Source organism: Petaurus breviceps, unplaced genomic scaffold, assembly GCF_028583685.1.
Source record: "Petaurus breviceps papuanus isolate PSGF00001 unplaced genomic scaffold, PetGlider_PUasm1.0 173, whole genome shotgun sequence".
Taxonomy (NCBI): Eukaryota; Metazoa; Chordata; class Mammalia; order Diprotodontia; family Petauridae; genus Petaurus; species Petaurus breviceps.
In genome coordinates, this window is record NW_027185759.1 from 6,690,536 (window position 1) to 6,703,307 (window position 12,772).

A 12,772-nucleotide genomic window follows, 5' to 3' on the forward strand; every position below is an offset into this window, starting at 1 on the left:
ACACACACACACACACACACACACACACACACACACACATCCAACCTAAAAATCAGGTCTCCCAGAAGAAACTAGTCAAAAATCCTGAACACCACAATGAAGAAAACAATAGAAGAGAACAGACCTCTGGGTCAAAGGGTCCAATTACTTATTAATGTCCTATCTCTTTCTGCTTCTAAATAAAGAATAGACCTCCTTTCAAAATACAGTAAACATGATTTTTTTCGGGGGGGGGGGCAGTTCTATAGCATTCCAAAGCAAAACGCAATGGTCAGTAACTTTTAACAAGCCTGGAGTAAAGTCTATATAACCATAACATTGTGAAGACAAATGACTTGGGAAGACTGCAGTGATCGATCAGCCAGGCTTCCAAAGGATCCGAGCTGACGGATGCTGTAGAGAGACCTCCTGACAGAGCTATGATGGAGTTATGACGTGATGCATTTTTGGACATAGTCAATGCAGGAATTGGATGCACCTAACTCTGCATGTTTGTTACAAGAGTTGGGTTTTTCCTCTTCTTACAATGCGGGTTGGGGGATGGCAAGGAGAAATAAATGAGCGTTAACTGAAAAAAGTTCAAAAGAAAAAAATGAAAGCCACATTAGCAGTATTCTTCTTTTGCAGATTAGAAAGCACATGGGGTCGGGGATGAATTATGAAGCTGACACAAGGAATCTGTTCTGAATTTCATCCCTTTCTTTTGTGGTGGGAAGAGGTAGGAGAGTGGGGGAAGGTGGGAAGGGATGGGAGCTTTAGCTAAGATTGCCCTGGGATAACATTTTAATGAACATTATGAAAATCCCAATAAACCTTAGATGAAGAAGGATGTTTAAGTCCTTTAGGAGGAAAGTATAATTTAAGTGGGTTGGGTAAAGCCCTCAGGCAGTCAAGTTCATTGCTTAAGCGGGAGCAGAAAGCCAGTGACAAAGCCAAGACCAAGTCCACAGGGTTGGATAAATGTCTGTCCTCTGGCTCTAAGCCACAGAACACTGGACTCCATGAAGTTCTGAAACTGGATGTGTTTTTTGAATCCAGAGGGGCTCAGGAAACTTGTACTTCTTGACATACCTAATCTGAGAAACAGGACCAGTTAGGATGACCCTCCCCTTGTAGATATGATACATAGAAAAACAAAATGAAACAGGTAGGTAATCGTGCAGCAAACAAATAAGAATCACCCATTCTAAATGTTTTACAAAGAACCATATTAAAACAAATGAACAAAAACAAGAACACATCTGCAAAGAACCCAGCTTACCTCTGTCAAATGTGAGAACACAGCCCATTTCAAGAGTGCACCTCAGACTGTGGAAACTGGACCTGTGGAGGGTCTTGGGAATCCTATCCCAACATACTCAGTTTACAGATGAGGAAACTGAGGCCCAGATAAAGAGTCTTGCAGAGCCAGGATTCTTACCTCAATGCCCTCACTTATAATCTAGAGACCTTTCTACTTACTGACTGTGCTCCCAGTTTAATGTGAGCTCTCTGAATCTGAAATCCCAGTCCACCATTGTTTTTTTTTCAATGTTGTTTAGTGTAGGCTACATCTGTGTCCTATCTGATAAGACATGGGCTCCATGTTTGAGGCCAATCCTGGCCTTCGAATGAATAACATTCAAAGGGAGCCAATAAGGGGAGGAGAGATCAGTCCAGTGTGTGTGGTAATGCCAAAGGGGGCTTTGGGGAGAAGTGAAAAAGGAGAAGGCAAGACAGCTGTGATCACAGAGAGAGTCTACTCTGGATCCATAGCCAAATTCCTGAGAGACCAGAGAGCCAGGTTTACACCTCTGGAGAGGAGCTGGTTCAGAGGCCACGAGAGGCAAGAAAGTAGAGTCTGCAGATGAGGGTAGAGTAGACTGCAGTGGACTCAACAACCAGACGACCACTCAATGCCAGGAAAGCTAAGAAAGGCAGAAACATGCCTTCAGGGGGCTGCTGATCCAAAGGAGAGGACAGTAAATTAACAACTATGGTCACATGAGACCTATGTCTCTGCAGATGGAAGGCGATCTCAGAAAGAGAGAGAAGAGGGGATGGCTTGGCTTTCCCACGAGCGGAAGAGCTTTGGGGATGTTCCCTGAATCCAATGGTTTAGGTACTCTCGAGTGCCAGGGAAGGCCTTGTGTGTGGGTAGCTGAACCTGGTCCCTAAGCCCTGGTCTGGAGCCCACCTGTAGAGTAATTGTGACAGCTTGAGCCTAGCAGAGTCTGTTGTGGGCAGGGAGCCTGAGGGGTAGCTGGGTTCTATTTGGTCTGTTCATTAATATTTTTATTTCTCCTTTTGTTTCTTTGGTCATGAAGAGAGACTGTTTTCTTAAGCTCTTGGATGAGATGAGTGCCATTCAGTGAAGCTAATAGAGATTTCCCTGATAGGCAGAGCATGGAAGGATCTGGATCCATACTGACTCTACCTCCCAGAATGACCAGTGAGCACTGCGACGACACCCAAGGTCCAGAGGAACTAGGGGACACAGAGAGAGGATAGCAGTCCTTCTCCTGGCATAGCATGGAAGGGGAAGCACCTGGTCTTTCCTCCATGAAAACCACCAGACAGCTGGACAGCTCCCACTCCCACAGCCTGTGGCCGGTGCGATTTCTTAAGTTTGTTTTCTGGTTCCTCTTTAGGTCAAATGAAATCGGTGAATTCCTTTGAAACTTCCCCACAGTTAAGCTTCTCAGATTCCCATTTCCATGAAGCTTTAAGGCTTACACCGAAGCCATCAAGTAGATATAGCAAATATCCTTAGGTCTGGTTTGGAGGCAGGAGGCTGAGGCTCAGAGCAGCCAAGGTCACAGGGCTGAGGGGAAGCCCAGTAGCGATTACCACTGACAGGGCCAGGCCTCCATCACACCTGACTCACATTTGGCACAGAAAGCAGAATTCTGTGGCAGCGCTAGGGGCATGGAGCTATAGTGAATAGAGAGACAGCCCAGAAAAGAGGAAGACTAGAATTCAGTCCTTTGTGTGACCCTGGCAGGTCACTGAACCTCTTAGCCTTCTGGGGATCTGTGCAGAAAAGGTACTAATTTGGTCTGTAAAAAGGAGTTGCTTCATTTCAGAATTTCCTATAGCAATTCATCCACAAACTGAGGCTTTATCCCTGTAGGCTCATCAATGACTTTGGAAAAGCATCAGTCACTCAAAAAAGGCATCTCCCCTGGACTATCTGTAGTCATTAAGTCTTCCAGAAAAGACATCAACATTTTCACTAAATTTGGGATACCTTGCCAAAGGCTGGACTGTAATCAAGCAATGTGGGGTGATGGAACATACGAATGGTGGTCTGGGAATTAGGAAACATGGGTCTGAATCTTGGCAGTGCCATTTTTCTGTGCCCTTGGGCCAAGTCTTTCCTTGGTTCCTACACTGTAAGATAAAGGACTTGATGGGCAAGACTCTCTCTGAGGTCCCTTTGAACATTATTGGAGGTCAGCAGGGTTTGGATCTGAGCGCCTTGGACTAGGGGCCTTGGCCATGACCTTCTGCAGCTGGCTCCAGAAAGAGGGGATGGCTCCCTGCGAGCTCTTGGCCCCTCCATTCCCAGCTCCTGCAAGTTTGCCAGGTATGATTAAAGCTCTGTGTTCCAACGTGCCCTGGGTTTTCCTCACCAGCCCTTCACAGTCTCTCTGAAATTCCAGGCCGCAGGGCTGAGCTCACAGGCTACAGACTTCTCTCGCAGACTCGTGGCTCCTGCGTAATGCATTTTGCCTCTTGGGGTAATAAAAAGCACATCAGGTGATGTTCCATGTACCGTGACTTCTCTTTGAAGCCCCAGGGCATGGGATCAGAGGAGCCAGCCCCCCCTTGGCTGGCCTGGGCTGGGCTGGGCAGTCACTTCAGACTCCGCATACCTCTAAGAACACCCATCCCGAGGATCTGAGGATTCATTGCCTTTGGAGTCAATTGCCTCTTAAGTACCTTACTGGAAAATGGGTCTAATGCTGAGAAATTGGTATCATGGGATCTGAAACACTCCTAGCATCCTCATAGTAAGTGTTGGTGAGAATTCACCAGGGAGCTTTGGACTCTGGAGAGAAACAGCTCAGCGAATGCAAAGGGCCTGCTAAATGGTTTTGGAGACATTTCAGTGACTAACTCTGGGCAGCACAGGTTAGTTGGGCCACCATTGGACTGAACGGGGCCTAGGAGGACAAAGTTAAGGAAGGAAGCAGCCAGAGGTAACCTCCATGCTCATCCAGTTGGACATTCTCATTTTACATGTCTGAAAATGGGCCCAGAGAGGTGAAGCCACTTGCCCAAAGTCACTTGCCTAGCAAGTAATTTATATCGAGCTATGCAAACTTTGAAAGGGTATTGAGGAGTCAGGAAGACTCCTCTCCATGAGTTCAAATCTGGTCTCAGACACTTATTAGCTATGTGACCCTGGCCAAGTCACTTTACCCTGTTTGCTTCAGTTTCCTCTTCTGTACCAATGAGCCAGAGAAGGAAATGGCCAACCTCTCCAGTATCTCTGCCAAGCAGACCCCAACAGGGTCATGAAAGTCAGACAGGACCAAACAACAACAAAAGCAAACTTTGTGGTGCCAGATAAATAGTAGTTCTAATCATTGTTAAGCAAGTCTTCACATCCAAGTTTCCTGACTCCAAACCCTGCTTTCACCAAATTATAAGATCAAAGAATTTCAGTTTGGAAGAGAGACCTCAGCAGCTGTCTGGTTGAAGCCCCAGCTGGAGGAATCCCTGTCTACTAAGTGACCACCCCCTCCAAGGAGGTGCAACCCACCCCCTCCCCTTCTGCTTACCGGAGGTCCAGCCTCACTTTCCTCCTTACAGTCTCTGCCCGTTATTCCTGGTTCTTCTGGAAGCTGACAGAGCCAACCCGAGGCCCAACCTTCTTTCACAGGACAGTGGTTCCGGGTTCCCCATGTCTAATGCCCCCAGTCAGTTAATTGCTCATCCTATGTTGTTGACTCTGACTATCCATGTCATTCTCAAACTTTCACCGGAAGTGAGCCCAGAACTAGAGGTAAGCTCTGACCAGAGTAGAGGACAACGGGTCCTTCCCCTCCCTCATCCTGCAAGCTAAACCTCTCTTAATGCAGCCCAAGATCACACTATTGGCTTATAGGGACCTTGCAGCCCACTACAAACTCCGTGTCTTCTTCAGAAATGGCAATCTGTCTATGTCTCTTCTGCCATGTACTCAGGGGAGTCAATTTCTTGAACCCAAGGGTTAGACTTTGTCCTCTAATTTTTAAATTTTCAGAAGGCTATAGAACTCAAATACTGGGTGGGAGCTGGTAGCAATACCCCAAAATAAGGAACTGTGAATGGGAACCCCAGAAAAATGTGATTTCTCTCCACATTTTTTTGTCTTTGCAATTTCATTCCTTTCTGTCACTACAACAATAAACTCTATGAAGCTGTCTCCCAGATCTTTCTCCACACAGCTCAGCTCCCTCCTGAGTTCCACCACCTACGGGATAATTCCATTAACATCTCACCATCCTTTCAAAGCCTTCATGTTCCAAGCTGAGCCTCTAGACCCGCCCCTTCTAGTGGCTTAAATACTGGCCTCACTCTGTGAAATTGGAAAGCTTGGTTTTGTGTCTGTCTCCTCCCTCTCCCTCAGTTCTCATATACAATCACCTACTCATCCTTTTTGAGTTCATGGCATTTTTTCATTTGTCCATTTGTCAATTATTTATTTAGTCTTTTTTGTGAGAGCAGAACTCTGCAAGGTTCTGGTGGAATAAAGTTATAAGATGTCATCAAAGCAACAAATGATCAAAAGAGATGGATTGGTCATGGCCCAAGGGTAAAGGACAGTCCCACATGAGGACAAGCTATGCATTCCTAAGGAATCCTGAGAATCGCAAGACACTCTCTGCCACTCTCCTGCTATGAAAGGACCCTCCTTTTCCCTCCATGGACACACATAGGGAAGGATGTGTGTGTGTGTGTGTGTGTGTGTGTGTGTGTGTGCGCGCGCGCGCCCCTGAAAGCACAAGCTTTAAGAATTCTAGAAAACAACTCAAGTTACAAATGCCTATTAGAAACAATCAACACCTCCCTCATCGGCATGAGAACATGAGAAGAGGGTGTAGAATTGTGTCTGAGCAGTAGAGGGCAGTGTGACCCTGTACTCCTTGCAATGAGCTCTGCTAGGAGCGAACAAAGACTTCTTCCCTAAACAGCTTTTCTGAGCTGGGATGGGCACTGAGACACAGAGATGCCCAACGAGCCCCCTGGCATCCCAGGGCTTATTGACAAGCAGGGGAGATGAGACGTCCAACTGGGAATCACCTGCGTAGCCATGCCAGACAGTGGAAAGCAGAGTCTTGGAGGCAGTGTGTGAGTAGGGGCATCACCTATCCATGCACAAAACGATTGTATAACCAAGATTGAAGGCACCTCCGACACCGTTCGATTCAATCTCTCGTTTTTCAGATGAGTAAAATCAGGCCCAGAGAGTTTCGGCAGCCTCTCCAGGGCCGTCCGGCAGAGCTGGGGAGCACATTCAGGCCCCCTGTTCAGGAGTCCAGGATTCCAGTGTCAGCGCTCTCTCCCTGTACCGAGGCCCAGCTGCATGTACTGGACCGGTCCTCTTTCCTCTCTCCCCGTCTCTCTGTCTCCGTCTGCCTCTATGTCTATCTCCCTTCTGCCCAATTTCCCCCCTCATCTGAACAATTATTAGCTTCTCGTTTTGCCCAAATGAAGCTTTAATCTTTTGAAGGGGGAGGAACCCACAGGGGAAAGCTGTTCTAGATCTGATTGTTCATGGTGAGGGTCGTTCACTGTTGGGAGAGGAATGGGGGCCGGGAGACATTCAGTGCAGAGGCTGGGGCCACTTCCCCTGATTGTCCCCTTCTGAGCCCCGCCCCCCCCCAGCTCTGGGATTCCAGGGCTCTGTGGTGCTACTGAAGTTACAGACACTCTGCTACTTTGTATCTGCATCGTAGGAGCTAGTTATAGACGCAGCTCCATCCCCAGGAGACTGCAAGCTCCTGCAGGGCAGGGACTGTTTCATTTCTGTCTTCCCCTTTGCTTTCTGAATTGGAATCAAAAGCAATGGAAGAGGCCAGATTTACCGGTGAGGACAAGGCATGCTGTAGGTCAAAATCACTGAGGCACCACAGAAGGTCAGCATTGGATGGGACTTCAAAATTTGTCGAGTGCTACCTGTCTGCATGCACACACGCGCGCGCACACAAACACACACACACACACACACACACACACACCCTCTACCTCCCAATAAACAACTGCTCATCCATACTTCCCAAAATATGATTCCCAAAAGTGCACATCTTAATTCAGAAGAAGTGGTTCCTCCAAGCTGCAGGACAGCAACACCCCAAGACAGCAGTGATGAAGCGGGGCAAAATCAGGGAGGACACATTCCCCAGAGTGGATGAGGCTTGAGCTAGGACTGGAAAGATGGGGAGGCTGTAAACAGGAAGCAGGGGATAAGGCTGGTCTAGTCCAGTTAGACGGTACCAGCCACACCAAGCACCAAGCATCAGAGGGACATCACTGAGCCTCTGATGGATAATCCAGTAAATGGTTTGTTGTTCTGTGGTGTGTGGGCTCTCTATGAGGCCTCTGAGGCCATTGATGAAGTCGAGGGAGCTCCAACGTGTCCATTTGGAGCAGACAGTAAGATATCTAGGGATGGCTTTGGGGATCCCAGCTCTAAAGCTGGAAGGGCCCTCAGAAGCCATCCGGTCCAAGCCCTTCATTTTACAGAAGAAGCTGATACCCAGAGAGGGGATATGCCCAAGGTCACAGCCAAGGGCAGAGCTGAGGTCTGAGCCTGGGATTTCCTGGCTAAGTCCTGCTCCCTTCCCACTGTAGTGTGGCTCTCCACACCTCTTGGTTCTCTCCTTTGTACCCTGCCCCTCCACACTGAAGCCTGGAGCAGACACCTAGCAAAATGGCGGTGCCATGCTACATGAGAGGAAAAAGGAGCTGAGTTTTAAGGCGGAGGCTCGGGGCCCAAGACCCAGCTCTGCTGCTTGGCCTGTATGACCGTGGGCAAGTCACTTTCTCACTCTGGGCCTCAGTTTCCTGACCTTTAAAGTGAGTTGCTTGAATTAGAGGATTTCTAGGGAGCCTCCCACCTCTACATCTTATAATCTTATGGAAAATTAATGCAAGAAAAATTGAGAATTAGCATTTTTACTTAAGTCCCTGGGGCACAGAATGAGTGATGGGAGCTTAGGGTGTGTCAAGGAGAAGAAGAAGATCTTTCATCCACCACTGATGAGCATGGAGAACTCTGACTGCAATGGAAATGGCAGCCCTGGAGAGAAGGTACATGACTTTACTAAAGGTGCAACAGAGCAAAACAAAACCCCAAAACCTGGGGCTAGGAATAATGGGCCTTCAGAACAATCTGGAGCGATTAGTCCAGAGGGACAATTAGGCCATGGTTAGAGCAGTAACTGATTGCAATCCCCAAGGAAGATACCATCTGGGTTAAGGAGTCTTTCTTAATGCTTGGCTACAGTTAACCAAGGTGGGTGGATCCCAATGTTACTCACCACTGGGAAACTGAGCCAGAGAGCTAGAGGAAGAGGAGAAAAGACTTTGGGCTATCTTTGAGATAATCGCCCACTTCCCCATGATGAGAAAATAGTGTTAGTGTTCTGGGCTCCTTGGAAAGGCTTTAAGGAGGAAAGATCCAGGGTACTAGGCAGGAACTAGGGGTGAGGAACCAGGACCAAGCAGAGCCATCCAGGCCCAGGGGTTGGATCCCCCAGCCTCGGTGGGAGGGGATGGAGGACCCTGGATCACTGCTGGTTGGTTGGATCCCAAGCCCAGCCCAGGAAGGTCAGCCAGTTACTCTTGCTATAAGCAGGTAAGTGACCCAACCCTGGGTGTTGCAGAGGATAATCTGCAGGGGGATCTCCCTGGCCCCTGTGGTTGTAGGTACATGGGATTGGCTTTTATTGTTTTATTCGGTAACACACCCTGGTTGTAAGTGTTGCAAGTGTGATTGGGGATGTCCAAATATCCTTGGGAGGAACAAGTCTATACCATTCTCACTAGGTGCCCCCAGCTAGCTCCAGGGGACTGGGTCTCCTCCCACACTTCAGGCAAAGGCACACGCTATCTGGAAGATCTTTGGCAAATCACATGCTTCCCTGGGCCTCAGTTTCCCCATCTGTACCATGAGGAAGTCACCTAAGCAGGACTAACCTCCCCTTCAGCTATAGGTGATTATTGTGGAGAAGAGAGTTCTTGCTCAGCTTTCTCTTGAAGAGGCCATCTTCCCCCTTTCGGTCTAATACTGAGATCCCTGAGGCAGTGGGGCAGGGTGGACAGAAGACTGGCCTGGGGTCACCTCAGATACTGAGACAAAACAGGCCGAGTCCCTTCCCTCTCTGAGTTTCCCTTCCTCACCTGTAAAATGGGGCAGGGAGGGGAGGAAGGTGGTTGGTAGACTTAATGACCTCTACAATGTCTCCGGCTCTGAATGCTGGAGTCTGTGATTCATGAACTCTGGGAGAGCTGCAGCTTCTCCCCAGGCCATTTTCTTTGCTGGACTCTCTCAGCCCACCAGTGGGGCAGATTTTCCTTCGATGTTTCTTGTATGTCCTGGACCCCTGAGGCAGTCTGGTGAAGCCCTCAGAACCCTTTTCAGAAGAGTGCTTTCAAAGGCAGAAAATAGAATGTATAGAAATACAAAGGAAACTCATTCTATTGAAATAAGTTATGAAAATATTTAAAGACAAGTTCAGGGAGCCCAGGTGAAGAACCCTGTTCTACACCTACCTTTCCAGGAGGCTCCACTCCCTTCTGAAGATGCAGCCCAGGCCTAGGGCTCAGCCACAAGCATGGCCTCCGCCCCAGATACACTCAGCACCCACAGCAGGTAGTCTGAGAACAAGGCTGGCACCATCCAGTGGCTTGGCAGGATTGAGAGCTGCTTCAGGGATCCTGCAGCCTCCTCCCACTTATTGGTGAAAACCTCCTGTTTGTCAAGCAGGTGACCAAAGAGCATTAGAACGAGGCACTGGGGTGGCCTCAGCTTCCCCTTCCTGTCTTCTAAAGGTCAGAGCCAGAGAAGGGGGGGAGCTCCCAGGCAGTGCTCTGGCCTTGGTTCTCCCCTAGGATGGGCCAGGTAAAGTATGGGTGGAGCCCCTTTCCTCCGTCAGGATCCTCTATCCATCCCGGTGCCCTGGGTACCACCTGGTGTCTCCCACCCCTGAAAATCCCCTGGGCAAGTACAATCTCATTAGCACTGGGAGAGATCTGATAGCACTCAGGGCTCCAAGCTTTAATGAACCTCTCCTGGATACTCAGGGGAACAGTGGGCCAAGGAAAAATCATTACCATTTGCAGGCTCCTTGGCAGCCCCAGGGATGTTGAATGGCTGGGCCGTTTCCAGTTCCTGGCCTGATCTGGGCACACAGAGGCTTCTGGGAGGAGGTCACTTTTAGAGCCTTCTATCAACCCGCCTGAATCCCCACCCTGCCGAGGCCCTCCGGGTATTTTCCAGACTTGGGTGAAGCTGCAGGTGAGCCTTGCCCAAGCCCTGCTCCAGGTGGGTGCGATGTAGGCTAATTGGCTGGATGTCATTCCCTTGCCCCCGGGAAGCCATCCCACGGGCTTCTCCTTGTGTTCGCCTCTGAGAGAAACCCTTGGCACTGATGGCTCAGGATGCAAGCGAAGGTTTGGGGCTGGCTTCAAAAGCAGCAGTGGGTGAGCTCCAGGAGCCCTACTCTGAATCCCAGGGCAGGATGTTCCTGTCACTTTTGTCTCACCTTAATCTCTTTTTCAATAAAGGCACATTCTTTCCTAAAAGAAAGCAAGTGAACCCTGACCTGCCCATACCAACCATCCAGGAAATAACTCTTGGCCTGTGGCTGGCACTCTGCACTCAATCCCCTACCTCCACACCATGGAGACCCTAGCCTGATTCCTGGCTCCCTCCCAGGGTCCGTTAGGGACACATTTGTAACAGGAGTAATTTAAGAAAGTTTAAGGGAACTAATCCTTTCCCTCTCTGATCAGCCCTCCTGACCCAAGCTCAAGTTTGATCTGAGGGCTTCCAATAAACATTCTAGTGGGTGGCACAAAGCCAGAGCTGCCCTGGCTGACTCTGGCCCAGAAGTGCTCCCTTTGCTGATGGACCCTGGGGATAGCCAAGGAGCACTTCTGCTGCCCCGGTCTGGCCCAGGTAATTACCCCATAGAATGTAAGGTCTCTTGGGGCCAGGATTGGCTTATTTTTGTTGCTGGACAGTGCTATTCCCAAAGAATCATAGAGAAGGGGCTGTCTCTGACATTTGGACACACTGATCAAGATGCACTAGAGAACCCTTCAGTCCAACCCCTTTCATTCTGAAGATGCTTAATAAAAGCTTGTGAATTATTGAGGGAATGTACAATAAAGCCCAAGATTTAGTGGAGGCATGTGAACTAGGGTATGCTTGAGTTTGTCCTTAAGTAAGACAAGCTGGGGCTTCTCTGGTTCATTCTTGACCAACTTACCTGAAGGCCCCTCTCTCCAAGTCTCTCCTCTAAACATTCCCCTTTTCAAGGAGAAAAGAAAATTTGAAGTGGCTGGTCCAGATTAGGAGAGGGTCCAAAGTGTGCTGCTGTGCCAGCTTTCCTCCAGCTCATCCCCCATGCCTGGCAGCTGCCGCCCCTCACCTCCACCTCTGAACACCCAGACCTTCCTGCCAAGCACCCAACTCAAGGGCAGTTTCCAACAGGAGCCCTTTCCTGACCCCACCCCCAGCTGTGAGAGATCTCTCACCCTTGAGATAACTGATTTCGTGCCAATCTGTGTCCACTGGGACTTTTCCTCTCTGGTTACATGTCCTTGGATCCCTAGGATGGAGCCTGGGGCCAGACAAATGATGCTCAGGCCATAGTGAAAGCTTGTGGACGGACTGATGTGGTCTCCAAGTGACAATAAGCTTCAGGAGGCCAGGAACTGTTCATTTTCTTAAATTAAATTAAATAATTAAATTACATTTCTTAAATTCAATAAAATTTCTTAAATTCATTTATTTTTTTAAATTTCTTTTTAGGGGTTTATTTTTTTCCCCAGTTGCTTTGTCTGGTCTTGAATTCATGAACCTCTTTCCACCTGATAAATGCTTATTGACTATTGACTATGGGTATTTGCAATCCCGCTGCCTAGAAGAGTCCCGTGTACCTAGGAAAAGAGAGTTGGCACTACACCGAGGCCTGGGACTGCTATAAGGCTTCCTTGGTGAGGAAAGACCCTCTACCAATGAATATCAGCACCTTCTCTGTGACTTCAAGTCTCTGGGGTCCCTAACCTCTCCTGTGTCCCGAGCCCTCCCTCTGGCTGACCTGGTGAAGCCTGTGAACCCCTTGCTTTTCACAATAATGCTGTTCAATACCTAAAATGGACCATGTAAGATTTCAAAGAATAGCAACTATTACTGAAATGTAGTTGTCAGAATATTGAAAAAAGAAGCTTAGAAATTGGGGGGGGGGCGGTGGTAAAACTGTCCAAACCAGATTAAAATGCAATTGAAAATAAATAAAATTTTAAAAATACAGTAAAATGTTGTTGTTCAGTTGGGTCCTAATCTTCGTGACTACATTTTGAGTGTTCTTGGCAAAGATAGTGGAGTGTTTTGCCATTCCATTTTCCAGGTGAGAAAACTGAGACAAACAAGGTTAAGTGACTTAGCCAGGGTCACAAAGCTAGTAAGTGTCTGAGGCTGAATTTAAACTTAGGTCTTCCTGAATCCAGGCCCCAAGTTCCATACACTGTGCCATCTACTAGCGCTCTCTCTCTCTCTCTCTCTCTCTCT

The 12,772-nt window shown here is 48.4% G+C and overlaps 2 long non-coding RNA genes across 2 annotated transcripts; one reads left to right on the forward strand and one right to left on the reverse strand.

The window, feature by feature from the left end:
• Positions 1 to 8,130: 8,130 nt before the first annotated feature.
• Positions 8,131 to 10,396, reverse strand: LOC138157826 (uncharacterized). The gene is made up of 3 exons (XR_011167470.1): positions 10,309 to 10,396; positions 9,748 to 9,946; positions 8,131 to 8,272 (listed from the first exon to the last, which is right to left on the reverse strand). It is a non-coding gene; the product is annotated as an uncharacterized lncRNA (long non-coding RNA).
• On the forward strand, positions 8,153 to 12,472 carry LOC138157825 (uncharacterized). The gene is made up of 3 exons (XR_011167469.1): positions 8,153 to 8,283; positions 10,318 to 10,492; positions 12,014 to 12,472. It is a non-coding gene; the product is annotated as an uncharacterized lncRNA (long non-coding RNA).
• The last annotated feature ends 300 nt before the right edge of the window (positions 12,473 to 12,772 follow it).